The sequence below is a fragment of the Pseudopipra pipra genome, chromosome 1 (genome assembly GCF_036250125.1).
Source record: "Pseudopipra pipra isolate bDixPip1 chromosome 1, bDixPip1.hap1, whole genome shotgun sequence".
In the NCBI taxonomy this organism is placed as follows: Eukaryota; Metazoa; Chordata; class Aves; order Passeriformes; family Pipridae; genus Pseudopipra; species Pseudopipra pipra.
The window spans coordinates 154517679-154532817 of record NC_087549.1 but is presented as its reverse complement, the minus strand read 5'-3'; the positions used below and the strand labels follow the sequence as shown (position 1 = coordinate 154532817).

Here is a 15139-nt window from a genome sequence, read left to right as displayed (position 1 = left end):
ACAAGGCAGAAATGTGAAAAATGTCAAGGCCCCAGGTTTATTTATAGCACAGTTCTGACATCACCAAACAAGCACCTTCCCTGACCTCCAGCGTTTGGCTGCATCCCAAAGCCACGAGGAGACGGCCTGGACTGAGGCAGCAAAGGGATTCCAAGCTGGAAAACCAAGAATTCCAAGTCTTTGCTGATGGCTGAGACCTCGACAAGAGGAAGGGCACGAACCCACCGGTGCCCCACCAGGATAACGGGTTTTGTCCGAGGAGAACTCGGATTCCCGGGAAAAAAAAGTCACACATGGGTTTGGAGACAGCAGAGGGAAGTGCCAAGAGCATCATCCCACCTTGGACAGTCGGGATTCTTTTCCCAAAACAACATCCAACCCATTTCTCTTCACAATCCCGTGTTTTGTTCCGTGGCAACAAAGAGGTTTCGCTCCGATTAATTCTCGGGGTTTCTGCCCAGTTTTTCGTGGCATTGAAAACATTCTGAACTCTTGGGTGATGTGTGGTGTCTTCTGAGCTGCCTAAATATAGGGAAAAATAAAAATCCTTGCTGGGAATCAAATTCAAAGCTCTGCCCAATCTTCAAGTGGCACTGGAATATTTCTCTCCGTTCCTGACGCTGTTTTCGTTCCTGCAGATCCTTTTTTTTTTTTCTGGTAGGTTGGAAGCAAAAAGCACTGGAGGATGTGGAAAACATGGAGAAACTCATCTCCTTTAATCCTTGCCCAGGTTGCAATTGGATGCTTGGGTGTTAAGCTTGGACTAAGTTTGTAAATTAGGAAGAGAATGAAAGCGTCCTGGACTTAACTGGAAATCTAATTAGGTTTAATTAGGTAATAAGCACAAAATTCACCTTAGTGAGGTTTCCTGAGGTTTTGATCCTTCCCTGAGCTCTCTGTGCTGCTGCCTCATGTCTTTGATCCCAGATTTGTGAGGCAGAACGAGCTGCCCGAGGCCCTCAGTGGCAGATGATTTAATTCCCTGGAAATCGAGGAGTTTTCTGGCTCCCGAGGCAGCATCAGGAGCAGGTTTTTTTTTCCTCCAGCCCACATTGTATATTTAGAATGTTGTTTTTTATACCATTCTCTAGGATCCAAAGGAATTAGGGCTCTCTCTTGCCCCTTGGTCCTGCTGTTGCCTCGTTCCGAGCAGGATTTGCAGCTTGTCTGCAAATGAGAATTCCACAGGAATTCTCCAGAACAAAGGAGAAACTCTTCTCCCGAGCCACAGGGCAAGAGGAAAAGGCCTCAAGTTGCCCCAGGAGAGGTTTAGAGGGGACATTAAAAATATCCTTCATGGAAAGGGTTGTCAAGCATTGGCTGCCCAGGGCAGTGGTGGAGTCACCATCCCTGGAAGGGCTCCAAAAACACGTGGAGGTGGCACTTGAGGACGTGGTGTTGGACTTGGTGATCTTTCCTGGCCTTAATCATTCCATGATTCTAAAGCTGGGATGGAAAACCAGGAATAGGACAGAGAGCAGACAAACCCTCTGTAGGAGAGGCCCCAGTGGTCTCCTCTGCTGGGATGGATTCCTTCCACCTCAGCATGGAGCAGCTTTCATGGGATGGGAGTGAGGAACAAGTGAGGTTTCCAAGAGCTCTGGAGGAGCACAAAGCCCTTCCCTCATCCAGAACATCCCCTGGAGCTCAGGAAGCTCCTGAGGCCTTTAGAGCAGCGCTCTCCAGGTGCCTCCAGGAGTTTCCTGACCTCAGCACCCCTTGGAGGAACATTTTCCTCCTGCATGGAGCAGCTGGGCCTGAGCACCTGGGCCTGAATTGTCTTCCAAAGTGCAAACTTCCCTTTCCCAGTGGATCTCACGGGATCTGAGCAACCGGCTCCAGTGGGAGGAGTCCCTGGAGCTTGGAAAGAGATGAGCTTTAAGATCCAAAGAATTTTGGGATTCTCTGACTCTGAGCTGGTTCTGGTCAGCCCCCAACTGGGAGGCAGAGACACTAATTCACAACTTATTGGGCAATTTATATCAATTAGTTAATATTTATATAATATTTATATATTATATAATTTATATCCTATAATGTATAATTATTTTAAATTGTTTTAATTATATTATTATATAATATATGTTTATATATTATATTAATATGTGATATATTTATATATTAGATAATGTATATTATATATATTTTATATTTATAATATATATAAAACATATATAATTTATTAAAAATATATTTTATATAATATATATATTTATAATATATAAAAATATATAATTTATAAATAGTAAATATTATATATTATATTTTTATATATAAAAGATATATAATTTATATATAATATATAATATATGTCATATTATATATTATATGTTTCTATATAATATATATTATATATGTTATATGCATTATATATTTCTATATATCATGTATATTATATATTTATATTTAATATGTATTTCATATATATTATATAACATATAACATATTTATGCATTATATAATATTAATTATATTTATTAATATTAATAATAGTTATAAATATAATATAATAACTATTGTATATCAATATTAGATAGTAAATATTAAATATATACATATTAATGAATATTTCTATTAATAAATATTACTATTAGTGATATTTATTAATATTGTAAAGGTTCTTTAATCTATAAATTAATATTTTATAATATGTAAATAATATGAATATATTCTATTTATGTATTAATATATAAATATGCAATATTTATATAATCTATAAGTATACAGGTTGATATTTAGAATTTATGATTGGTTGATATGCATAATTTACAATATTTATAATTTACAATATTTTTACTTTATATTTACAATATTATAATTTTATATTTACAATATTATAATTTACTATCATTAATAGTCATAATTTTATATTTATTCACTTTATTTATTATTATTAAATAATAATATTATTATTAAATAATAATAAATAATTTATTTATATATTTATTTATATATTTGTTAAATAATTTTTTGTTTCTATATTTATTAAATAATAATAAAATATTATTTATTTATATATTTGTTGAATAATTTTTGTTTCTATATTTATTAAATAATAATAAACTATTATTTATTTATACATTTGTTCAATAATTTTTCTTTATATATTTATTAAATAATAATAAACTGTTATTTATTTATTTATATATTTTTCAAAAATTTTTTGCTTACATATTTATTAAATAATAATAAATTATTCATTTATATATGTTAAATATTGTTCTTTTTATATTTATTAAATAATAATAAACTGTTATTTATTTATATATTTGTTAAATAATTTTTCTTTATATATTTATTAAATAATAATAAACTATTAAATAACTCTCCTGTGCTGCTCTGCCTGAAAGGTCAGGGAATATTTTTTACAAGCTTCACTCGTAGCCAGGATTTGGGACTCGTGTTTTTTCTGCAAATGTGGTTTAAAAAAAAAAAATGTGGGGAAATAATAAACCCAGGAATGTCCCAGCTTAAAAATAAAAATAAAATTCAAACAAAAGGCAATCCAACCCCTCTGGTTTGGGTTTGTATTCCCGTTTTTGAAGGAATTAAGGACAGGGGAAGCATTCTTTTGATTTGGGTGTGCTTGGAAGGGAAAGGGGAAGGTTCTAAAGCTACTGGAAGGATTTGGGGCTTTAATTATATATTTTATATATATATAATATATATTATATAATTTATATATATTATATATATATAATATATAATATGTAATATGTAATATGTAATATGTAATATGTAATATACAATATATAATATATAATATATAATATATAATATATAATATATAATATATAATATATAATATATAATATATAATATATAATATAATATATAATATATAATATATAATATAATATGTAATATATAATATGTAATATATAATATATATATGTAATATATAATATGTAATGTATAATATGTAATGTATAATATGTAATATATAATATATAAAATATAAAATATAAAATATAATATATAATATATAATATAATATATAATATATAATATATAATATATAATATATAATATATAATATATAATATATAATATATAATATATAATATATAATATATAATATATAATATATAATATATAATTAATATATAATATATATAATATATAATATATATAATATATATAAATATATATTATATATAATATAATATATATTATATATTTTTTTTTTATATATAGGTGAAAATAAGAAAGTTTAAAATAAGGGAGGGGGAAAAAAAAAAAGGGTAGGTGCAAATGCTGTCACTGATATTCCATTTGCCACAGGAATGGGGGCCCTTTGGGAATTTCCTTTGTCTGGTGGGTTTTGCAGATGCCACCAGAAAAGAGGAAAAGTATTAAATTAATATTAAAAAAAAATTAAGTATTAAAAAGAATTCGTGTTCCCAGCCCTTCCCATTCTGCAAATGGCACGTTTCCTCCTGGTAAAAATTGGATAATCTGCCTTTTGACTGGAGTTTGGGACCAAATTGTAAAGTTTTCTTTAGCTGTGTTCGTAGCAATTTAACCTTTTTATTACCCACTAAATCCCACTGTTTCTTCCTGAATATTTCCAGTTTCTTTTTCAGGACCATGTTGGATTTTCTAGGACGACCACTGGATTATTCTTTGTAGGAAAAGAATTCCAGAAATTCTAATTTTGAACCCGATATTTGCTAATTCCACAAATGTGACGGCTCCTTAATCCATATTTTTAATATAAAACAATCTGTGTCCTACCCAGCCTCTCAAAAAATCCACCACCTTTTAAATCTCTCCTCTATCCCATTAATTTTCCCAACATCCCAATGCTATTCCCACTTTAATCTTTGGATGCCAATTGTCTCCCCACCTCTTTTCCTTCTGGAATTCTTCACGGAATTAGAGAACATTTAGAAATCTTGGAGAAAAAGGTGTGAGTTTTCCTCCCTCTGCTCTTCTCCATTGTTCCCTCTGTTCCATGGCACTCCCAGATTTTATCTTTTGGGATTTAATGGGGTTTTTTTTCCGTATTCTTTGGATATCAGGCTTATCTAGGCCGTCCTAAATGCTTCCACCAGCTGTTATTTCTGGTTAGGCTGAGCTTAACTGCTCTGTCTGATCCCACAGGTGGATGAAATATTTTATGGATGGCAATAAAAGATATTATTTTATTTGAAAGAGGTCGGGAAAGGTCTTTCTGCTTCGATCCTGCAAAAAATTCTTGTCATTTGACAAGAAAACAGTTATTTTTTTGGGGAGGTGGGAAGGACCAAAAACCCTGTGAGGATTTTAAGGGAAAGAAAACTGAAGAGAGCAGAAAATGCTGAGCATTCTCTGCTCTTTTCCATTGTTCCCTCTGTTCCATGGTACTCCCAGATTTTGTCTTTTGGGATTTAAAGGGGTTTTTTCCCTATTCTTTGGATATCAGGTTTATCTAGGCTGTCCTAAATGCTTCCACCAGCTGTTATTTCTGGTTAGGCTGAGCTTAACTGCTCAGTGGGAAGGACCAAAAACCCTGTGAGGATTTTAAGGGAAAGAAAACTGAAGAGAGCAGAAAGTGCTGAGCATTCCCTGCTTGCTCTGGTGACTGAAATAATCACTCAGAAGGCTCCTTAATTTTTATAGATCCTGTTTTATGGCTCCAAGCCTGTTTGGGAGTGGAATTGCAATCCCTGATGTGGAAAATTGAAGTGGATTGTCGTGAATCCTTTTTATTGCCTCTTAGAGGCAGCTCAAAAGCTCCACAGCAAATCCTCCAGCCAGGCCCAGTCCTTGCTCAGCTCTTTCCTCAGCCTGAAAAACTCTGGGATCTGCTTTCTGCCTCCTCTGCTGGAATTCTCCTCTCTTATGGAAAGGGGAAAATGATTTGCCTGAGGATTTATAAGTGGCTTTTCCTACAAACCTGAGGAATGTCCTTGCCACCAACTTCCAGTTCTGTCTGGGAGGATTTGATCTCACAATGTAACTTGGAAGTGAGGTATCATTAGTTTTATCCTGTGAAAGTCTTAAATAATTCAATTTTTCCAGCAAAATCAGCTTCCAAAGAAAATCAAATGAGCAAAGAAAAAAGAGGAATCTTGGTCCTAAAGTTCCCTTGAGCTGGAAATGTTCTGACTGAAGGCAAAGCTTCCAGTGAAATAAAGGTATGAAATGAGCCTTGTAGATCCATCTGTCCTGATATTATTACTGTTCTATTGAAAGGGGAAAATGATTCAACTGATAATTTATAAGTGGTTTCTCCTGCAAACCTGAGGAATGTCCTTGCCACCAACTTCCAGTCCTCTCTGGGAGGATTTGATCTCACAATGCCACTTAGAAGTGAAGCATCATTAGCAATGAAAATTTTAGCCTGTGAAAGCCTTCAATAATTCAATTTTTTTCAAGCAAAATCTGCTTCTAAATAAAATCAAAGAAGTAAAAAAAAAAAGAGACATTTTGGTCCTAAAGTTCCCTTGAGCTGGAAATGTTCTGATTGAAGGCAAAGCTTCCAGTGAAATAAAGGTATGAAATGAGCCTTGTGGATCCATCTGTCCTGACATTATTATAGTTTTATTGTCCCAAAGGAAGAATCCAGAGCCTGGAAACCCTTGGGAAAGCCAAGGGAGTGGTGAAGAGCTGCTTTAATGTCCTTTAAGGCTTCACTGGAGCCATTTGCTGGGCTGGGATTGCTCCTGGGCACAAATGGGGGTTTAACGAGGTGTAAGGCTGAGAAAAAGGATCCACTGGAGGTGACATATCCAGGCCTGGCATTTTTTACTGCTTGGGGAGTAAAATCCCAGATTTCATTCCTGGTTTCCCTCGACTGAGCCACTTTTTCTTCTTTTAACTCACCTATTTTTGAAGTGCCACGGTGGCACCCCCCCTCCCTGGGAAATGGCCTGTTCTCATTAAAAAATGCTCATTAAACCTGAAATGCAGCTTGACTTCGGTTCTTAAGGATCATCTTAAGGTGTCTCATGGGCAGGAACTCCTTTCACTATTCCAGGTTGCTCCAATTTGGCCTTGGACACTTCAGGGATGGAGCAGCCACAGCTTCTCTGGCAAATCCATCCCAGTCCCTCCCCACCCTCCCAGCCAGGAATTTCTCCCTAATATCCCATCTATCCCTGTTCTCTGGCAGTTTGAAGCCATTCCCTACATCCTGTTGCTCCAGACCCTTGTAAACAGTCTCTCTCCATCTTTCCTGTGGCTCCTTCAGGTCCTGGAAGGCCACAATCAGTTCCCCCCAAAGCTTCTCCTCTCCAGGCTGGACAATCCCAGCTCTCCCAGCCTTTCCTCCCAGCAGAGCTGCTCCATCCCCTGATCATGTTGGTGCCTCCCTGGACTCTCTCCAGCAGCTCCATGTCCTTCCAAAGCTGGAGTCACTCTGCAGGTGGGATCTCACCTGAGGGACAAAACCTTGGGATAGAATTCCCAAAACCCGCCCCGTGGTGTCACCCCACAACACCCAACTCCAGCAGCCTCTTGAGGCTGAAGAACCTCTTTGGTTAAACCTCAGGGCAGCAAAAAGAAATCATGGCATGGTTTCAGTGGGAAGGGATCCCCAAAGCCCATCTCATTCAGAGAATCAGAGAATCAGAGAATCAGCTGGGTTGGAAGGGACCTCTGAGATCATCCAGTCCAACCCTTGATCCAACCCCGCTGTGGTTCCCAGCCCATGGCACTGATGCCACATCCAGTCTCAGCTTAAAAACCTCCAGGGATGGAGAATCCCCCACTTCCCTGGGCAGCCCATTCCAATGGCTGAGCACCCTCTCTGCAAAGAAATTCTTCCTAATGTCCAACCTAAACCTCCCCTGGCCCAGCTGCAGACCCAGCCCTCTTGTCTTGCTGATGGTTGCCTGGGAAAAGAGACCAACCCCCCCCTGGCTCCCCCCTCCTGTCAGGGAGTTGCAGAGAGTGAGGAGGTCTCCCCTGAGCCTCCTCCTCTCCAGGCTGAGCCCCCCCAGCTCCCTCAGCCTCTCCTCCCAGCACTTGTGCTCCAGTCCCTTCCCCAGCCTCGTTGCTCTTCCCTGCACCTGCTCCAGCCCCTCCATGTCCTTCCTGAGCTGAGGGCCCAGAACTGGACCCAGCACTCCAGGGGTGGCCTCCCCAGCGCTGAGTCCAGGGGCAGAATCCCTTCCCTGGCCCTGTTGGCCACCCTGTTCCTGAGCCAGGCCAGGATCCATTGGCCCTCTTGTCCCCCTGGGCACACTCTGGCTCCTGTTCAGCTCCCTGTCCATCCCCACTCCCAGCTCCCTTCCTGCCTGGCTGCTCTCCAGCCCCTCTGGCCCAGCCTGGAGCTGCCGGGGGTTGTTGTGGCCAAAGGGCAGGACCCGGCCCTTGGCCTGGTGGAACCTCATCCCCTTGGAATCAGCCCATGGATCCAGCCTGGCCAGGTCCCTCTGCAGAGCCCTCCTGCCCTCCAGCTGATGGACACTCCCTCCAGCTTGGTGTCATCTGCACATTTGCTGATGATGGACTCGATCCCCTCATCTAAATCATCAATAAAGATATTAAACAGGACTGGGCCCAGCACTGATCTCTGGGTTTCTCAGGGTTCCACCCACCCAACATCTCCCCACCAGCCCGGTTGGAAGCACATTTGTCCTTTCCTTGTGTTACAAACAACCAAACTGCTTTTGGGAGGTGCCAAATGTGCCCATCGCTGCCCTCGTTTGCATTTCCATGCCCGGATAATTCCAGCCCCGGGTGCCGTTGGCATCAGGGCTGCCCGAGGGCTCTTTCCCGCTGGGAGAAACCGCGGGGAAAATAAAATATTTCGCTTGTGGGAGTTATTTTGGCCCCGGGCTGCGTCTTCATTTGCAGCCACGAAGCATCCGAGGGAGGGGGGAGCTGTTCAAGAGCATCGCCGGGGTTGCTAATGAGGGAATCTTTATGGAGCTTCCCGCTGGGAGAGAGGGAAAAGGCTGCACTTTATTGCTTTGTGGAGCCAGAGCTGAAATAATGACAGCCAGGCAGGGAAAAAAAAACCAGGCATTGTCAGCAAACTGGATGCTGAAGAGCACGGAGAGCCGGGAATTTGATGGGAGAAAGAGGGAAAGTGTGGGGGGGAAAGGGATTCTAGGGAAGGATGAGCTGCCAAATGTCCCGAATTTTCCCCCAAATCACCAAGTCCAGGGCTCCCTTTTTGAGTTTTAATCCAGGGCTCCCTTTTTGAGTTTTAATCCAGGGTTCCCTTTTTGAGTTGTAATCCAGGGCTCACTTCTTGAGTTTTCTGTGGAGATTCGAGCCTGAAGACCTGAAAACATGAAGGGCAAAAGCTGCAATAACCAAATTAATGTTACACAGGAAAGGTGGGAGATAAGGGGGTTGGAATTAGATGATCCTCAAGGTCCCTCCCAACCCGAAGCATTCTCTGATTCTATGGAGAGAGGTAATTTAAATATAACTGGAGTGTTTCAATTGGCTGAGGGAAAGAGAAACACTCTGGATCTTTTTATGATGATGATTTTCTGAAATGGCATTTTTTGGCATTTTTGTTGCAAATAGAGATTTTTATTGATTTTAGTTTCAAAAGCTAAAAGAGGTGAAAACTGGAGTCATCATCCCTGCAGGTATCCAAGAAACCCCTGGGTTTAGTTGACAAGGTGATGGTCAGTGATCTTAGAGGGCTTTTCCAACCTAAAAGATTCTGGGATTCTCAGCTGGCCCAAATCAGCTTTTTAACCTGCTTTTATTTTCCCAAAGTCTCTGCATAAGAATCTTGTTTTGTTCCAACATAAATTCCCAGCTCATTTTTTTTTTTGCTTCACCTTCCAAGCCTGAAAAAATGAGCCTTTATTTTTGTATATCTAATGTGGAAAAATACTTTATAAACCTGACAGAAATAAATGAGGGGTTGAATTAGGAGAAGAATAAAAGGAGGTAGAATTTCAGACTGAAGCCTCCTAAATTTGAGGTCCATTATTATTAATTTCACACAAGGAGAGTCTAAAAAAAAGGGAAGGAATTCCTGGCTGGGAGGGTGGGGAGGCCCTGGCACAGGTTGCCCCTGGATCCCTGGAAGTGTCTAAGGCCAGGCTGGAAAAACTTGGGATAGTGGGAGGTGTCCCTGCTTGGAACTGGTGACAGCAGGGGATGGTCTGGTCCCACAAATCCCTCAATTCCTGGAAGCAGGGGATGGTTTTGTCCCTCAAATCCCTCAATTCCTGGAAGCAGGGGATGGTCTGGTCCCTCAAATCCATCAAGTCCTGGAAGTAGAGGGTGGTTTTGTCCCTCAAATCCATCAATTCCTGACAGCAGGGGTTGGTCTGGTCCCTCAAATCCCTCAATTCCTGAAAGCAGGGGACGGTCTGGTCCCACAAATCCCTCAATTCCTGGAAGCAGGGGATGGTTTTGTCCCTCCAATCCATCAATTCCTGGAAGGTGAAAATAGTCTGGTCCCTCAAATCCATCAATTCCTGGAAGCAGGGGATGGTCTGGTCCCACAAATCCATCAATTCCTGACAGCAGGTGATTGTTTTGTCCCTCAAATCCATCAATTCCTGGAAGGTGAGGATAGTCTGGTCCCTCAAATCCATCGATTCCTGAAAGTAGGGAACGGTCTAGTCCCTCAAATCCATCAATTCCTGACAGCAGGTGATAGTTCTGTCCCTCAAATCCATCAATTCCTGGAAGGTGAGGATAGTCTGGTCCGTCAAATCCATCAATCCCTGAAAGCAGGTGATGATCTGGCCCCTCAAATCCATCAATCCCTGAAAGCAGGGGATGGTCTGGTCCCTCAAATCCATGAATTCTTGACAGCAGGTGATGGTTTTGTCCCTCAAATCCATCAATCCCTGAAAGCAGGTGATGATCTGGCCCCTCAAATCCATCAATCCCTGACAGCAGGGGATGGTCTGCTCCCTCAAATCCATCCCAAGTGGCTTGGGGATTTCGTTCCACAAACCCAACCACCACTCCTGTGGGGTGGAGCTGCCTTAGGGACTAATAAGCTCTTCACACCCTCACCATGGAATAATTCCAGCTGGAGGAGATCCCTGGGAATTGTCAGGTCCAGCTCCCCACTCAGAGAGGAATGAGTTTAAACCAGGTGGCTGAACCCGGTCTAAGTTAAGTCCTTATCACGTCCAGGGATGAAGATTCCCTCAGATCTCTTGACCTGTCTTCCAACAGCTGTCCAGCCTCAGGATGAATCATTTCTTTCCCAAGATCTAAAGGGAATTTTCCTCCTTTCAAATGGTGTTTGAGGGCAGCAACCAGATTTTCCTGGAGACCTTTCTTTTTTCCTGAAAATCTCCTGTTGTCCTGAGAGTGTTGGGGGGCAATGCTGGGTGTCAGCAGCAGTTCCCCTTTTGATTTCTTCCCCAAAGAACTGAAGTTTGGACTCCAAGCCATCCTCCTGAACCATCCAAAGGACAATAAAGGAAGTGATTGTGACACCAAACTGCAAAATCCAACCCTGGTGGATTTTTTCCCTGCCATTTCTCCCTCGGTTTTGGAGACACAGCATCAAACTGTGAGTTCTGCCGTGGTCAGACTCAGCTTTGGCTCTTCTGAAAGACCATTTCACCCCCAAAAACCAGCCCCTGAACCTGCTCAGGAGACCCTGAGAAGCTTTTACAACATCTGGGCACCCGCTGAGGGTGTGGAACCACCTCGTGTCGAGGGAACCGAGGAAGGGACAGCGATTTTTAACACTTTTGGGGTTTTTTAAGCAAATCTTTGGCTCAAGTTGGGGCAGCCTGTTAATTCTCCTACTCCAGCTGCAGCAGGAATGTCTCCCCTGATTGATGGGAAGAGCTGAAGTGCCCCCACTACCCTTCTGATGCCCAGACAGGGGTTGGTTACGTGGAGCAGTGATAGGATATCCCAGGATGTACATGGGATATCCCAGGATCTACACAGGATATCCCAGGATCTACACAGGATATCCCAGGATCTACACAGGAAATCCTAGGATATTCCACAGGATGATGCTCTGTTGGACACAGGAATGTCTTCCAACACCAAAGTGGGATTCTTTGGATTGATTGAAGACATCTGAGTGCCAGCAGATGAGCGACGTGCGACGGGACCGGCCCGTGGAAGGAAATTTGGTCCTTTCGGAACATCACAGATGTTTTCACAATGTTCCACCAACTCACAGATATTTGGGCCAAAAATTGGTTATTAGGCCATCCAGTTGGTCTGATTTTATTGCACCAGACTAAGAATTCCCCTCAGTTTCCCTCCAACTGGTTTTAAACTCCCCCCAAACTCTTGTCCCTGAGCTGAGCTCTCCAGTCCCAGCCTGGCTGATCCTGCTCATCCCCTGAAAGCAAAATTACAGGAGCCAGCAATGAAGTTGGGGCTGGGGTTTTTTTTTGAACTAAACATTTTGTGGTTGCACAACGAAGCCTTTTACCCCAAAAACCACTTTTGAAGACAGAAAAAAAGGTGTATTTTGAGCAAAACTGGTGGTTTTGCTGGTTTAATTTTGTTCAATTTTGTTCAAAGCCACTGGTGTCTTCAGATTTCACTTCCCAAAATCCATTGGCTGGAAACTGAAAATATAAACTCTTGGCCACTAAAAGCCAGGGATTCTTTTTTAATCCTCTTTTATTTATTTTTTTTTCTGCATTTTTGGTTGGTTGTGTTTTTTTTTTTTTTTGTTTAATTAAAGCCAGAAACTTCTTTCAGGGGGGAAAGCTTTTCTAATGCATTCCATCTAATATTTTATGGATCTGAGATTTTTTTGAGGAGGAGATGTATCTTCCAAAGGCTGTAACAGTGCTAGGAAAGGGGGTTTAATTAGTGCAGAAGGATTTAATGAGGGTGGAGCACTCCTTCATCTGGAGATGGAGACAGTGGGAGGAGGGATGGTGATGCACTCGCATTAAAAGAGGGAAAAAAAATTAACTCACACCATTTTTCATCATTTATTTTAAGCACCACCATCTGGCTTGTAAATCTCCCTCTTGGCTTGTAGGGCCTGGAGCCTCCCTCTCTAAAGCTGTGCTTTTCTGGAGGAGAAATAGAGTTAAAACCGGAATTTGATTCCAAATACAGATGTCTGTTGGATCCAAATCCACCGCCAGCCCTCTGCAGGAACTGCCTGGAGTTTTTAGGAGACCTTTTTGCTCTGATGAAACTTGTGGATCATCCCTGCTGAGGGCCTGGATTCGCTTTAGGATGGGGATAACAGGGGTGGCTTGGAAGCAGTGGGACATCAGGAGGTGACTCTGCTTCGAGGGGTGTGAAGCGACAGCCCAAGAGCACATTCCTTGTCCAACACTTCCAGCACAGATCTGGTTCATTCATAAACTCCCAGATGTCTTTTCCACCATCCTGGGCTCAGGAAATGCAGCTTTTCCTTCCCATTTCCTGGCTCTGGGTTGATCCCCACGTTTAAAGCCTCTCCCCTGGAAGTTGAGTCGGCAGAAGGGGCCGGGAAATGGAGGCTGAGGGACAACTTCCAACTGCTCATCCCAACTCCCAGCTGCTCATCCCAACTTCCAACTGCTCATCCCAACTCCCAGCTGCTCATCCCAACTTCCAACTGCTCATCCCAACTTCCAGCTTCTCATCCCAACTCCCAGCTGCTCATCCCAACTTCTAGGTGCTCATCCCAACTTCCAACTGCTCATCCCAACTCCCAGCTGCTCATCCCAACTCTCAGCTGCTCATCCCAGCTTCCAACTGCTCATCCCACCTTCCAGCTGCTCATCCCAGCTCCCAGCTTCTCATCCCAACTTCCAGCTTCTCATCCCAACTCCCAGTTGCTCATCCCAACTCCCAGCTGCTCATCCCACCTTCCAGCTGCTCATCCCAACTCCCAACTGCTCATCCCAACTTCCAACTGCTCATCCCAACTCCCAGCTGCTCATCCCAACTCCCAGCTGCTCATCCCAACTTCCAACTGCTCATCCCAACTCCCAACTGCTCATCCCAACTCCCAGTTGCTCATCCCAACTCCCAGCTGCTCATCCCAACTTCCAGCTGCTCATCCCAACTTCCAACTGCTCATCCCACCTTCCAGCTGCTCATCCCAACTCCCAACTGCTCATCCCAACTTCCAGATGCTCATCCCAACTCCCAGCTGCTCATCCCAACTTCTAGGTGCTCATCCCAACTCCCAACTGCTCATCCCACCTTCCAGCTGCTCATCCCAACTTCTAGGTGCTCATCCCAACTTCTAGGTGCTCATCCCACCTTCCAGCTGCTCATCCCAACTCCCAACTGCTCATCCCAACTCCCAGCTGCTCATCCCAACTCCCAGCTGCTCATCCCAACTTCCAACTACTCATCCCAACTCCCAGCTGCTCATCCCAACTTCCAACTGCTCATCCCAACTCCCAGTTGCTCATCCCAACCTCTAGGTGCTCATCCCAACTCCCAGCTGCTCATCCCAACTCCCAGGTGCTCATCCCAACTTCCAACTGCTCATCCCAACTTCCAACTGCTCATCCCAACTTCCAACTGCTCATCCCAACTCCCAACTGCTCATCCCAACTCCCAGGTGCTCATCCCAACTCCCAGCTGCTCATCCCAACTTCCAGCTGCTCATCCCAATTTCCAAATGCTCACCCCAACTCCCAGCTGCTCATCCCAACTTCCAACTGCTCATCCCAACTTCCAACTGCTCGATTAAAACTGTCCATGCTGCCTTTTTCCCCTCACAAATTGTGCTTTCTTCTGTCTATTCGCTCTCTTTTTCTTTCTCTCCGTTCACAAAGATACACTTGGATTGAATTTAGTCCTCATTGGAAAATCAGGTTGGATTTCCTGGGGCTGAGTTTGTTGCCCAGTTTGTCTCAGGGGGGTGCAGAGCCAGTGCTCAATCATGTAATTATTATTTTTATCATCCAGAATAATTTGGGAGATTCCACACAGATCCTTCTCTAATCCCTGAGGGAACCTTGAGCTCTGTTCATCCTTTAGATCCATGAAAAATGTTGGAAATCTCCATGTTCTGACCTGTGCCAGGCTCTGCTCCCGGGGAACAACAGACAGGACAAGGGAAAACTTGAGCCAGGGGAGGTTTAGGTTGGATATTGGGAAAATTCCTGCCTGGAAAGGGCTGTGGAGCCCTGGCACAGGTGGAGTCCCCATCCCTGGAGGGATTTAAAATCCCTGTGGATGTGGCACTTGGGGACAAGGATCAGTGGTGGCCTTGGCAGTGCTGGATAAAGGGTTGGATTTGATGATTTAAAGGTCTTTTCCAACCTCAACAACT

The 15139-nt window shown here is 42.5% G+C and overlaps 1 protein-coding gene across 1 annotated transcript in view; it reads left to right on the top strand.

Annotated features, from left to right (window-relative positions):
* The window catches only part of SNAP47 (synaptosome associated protein 47), a 280665-nt gene that overhangs the window by 91472 nt on the left and 174054 nt on the right, over window positions 1–15139 (top strand). The window lies entirely within an intron of this gene.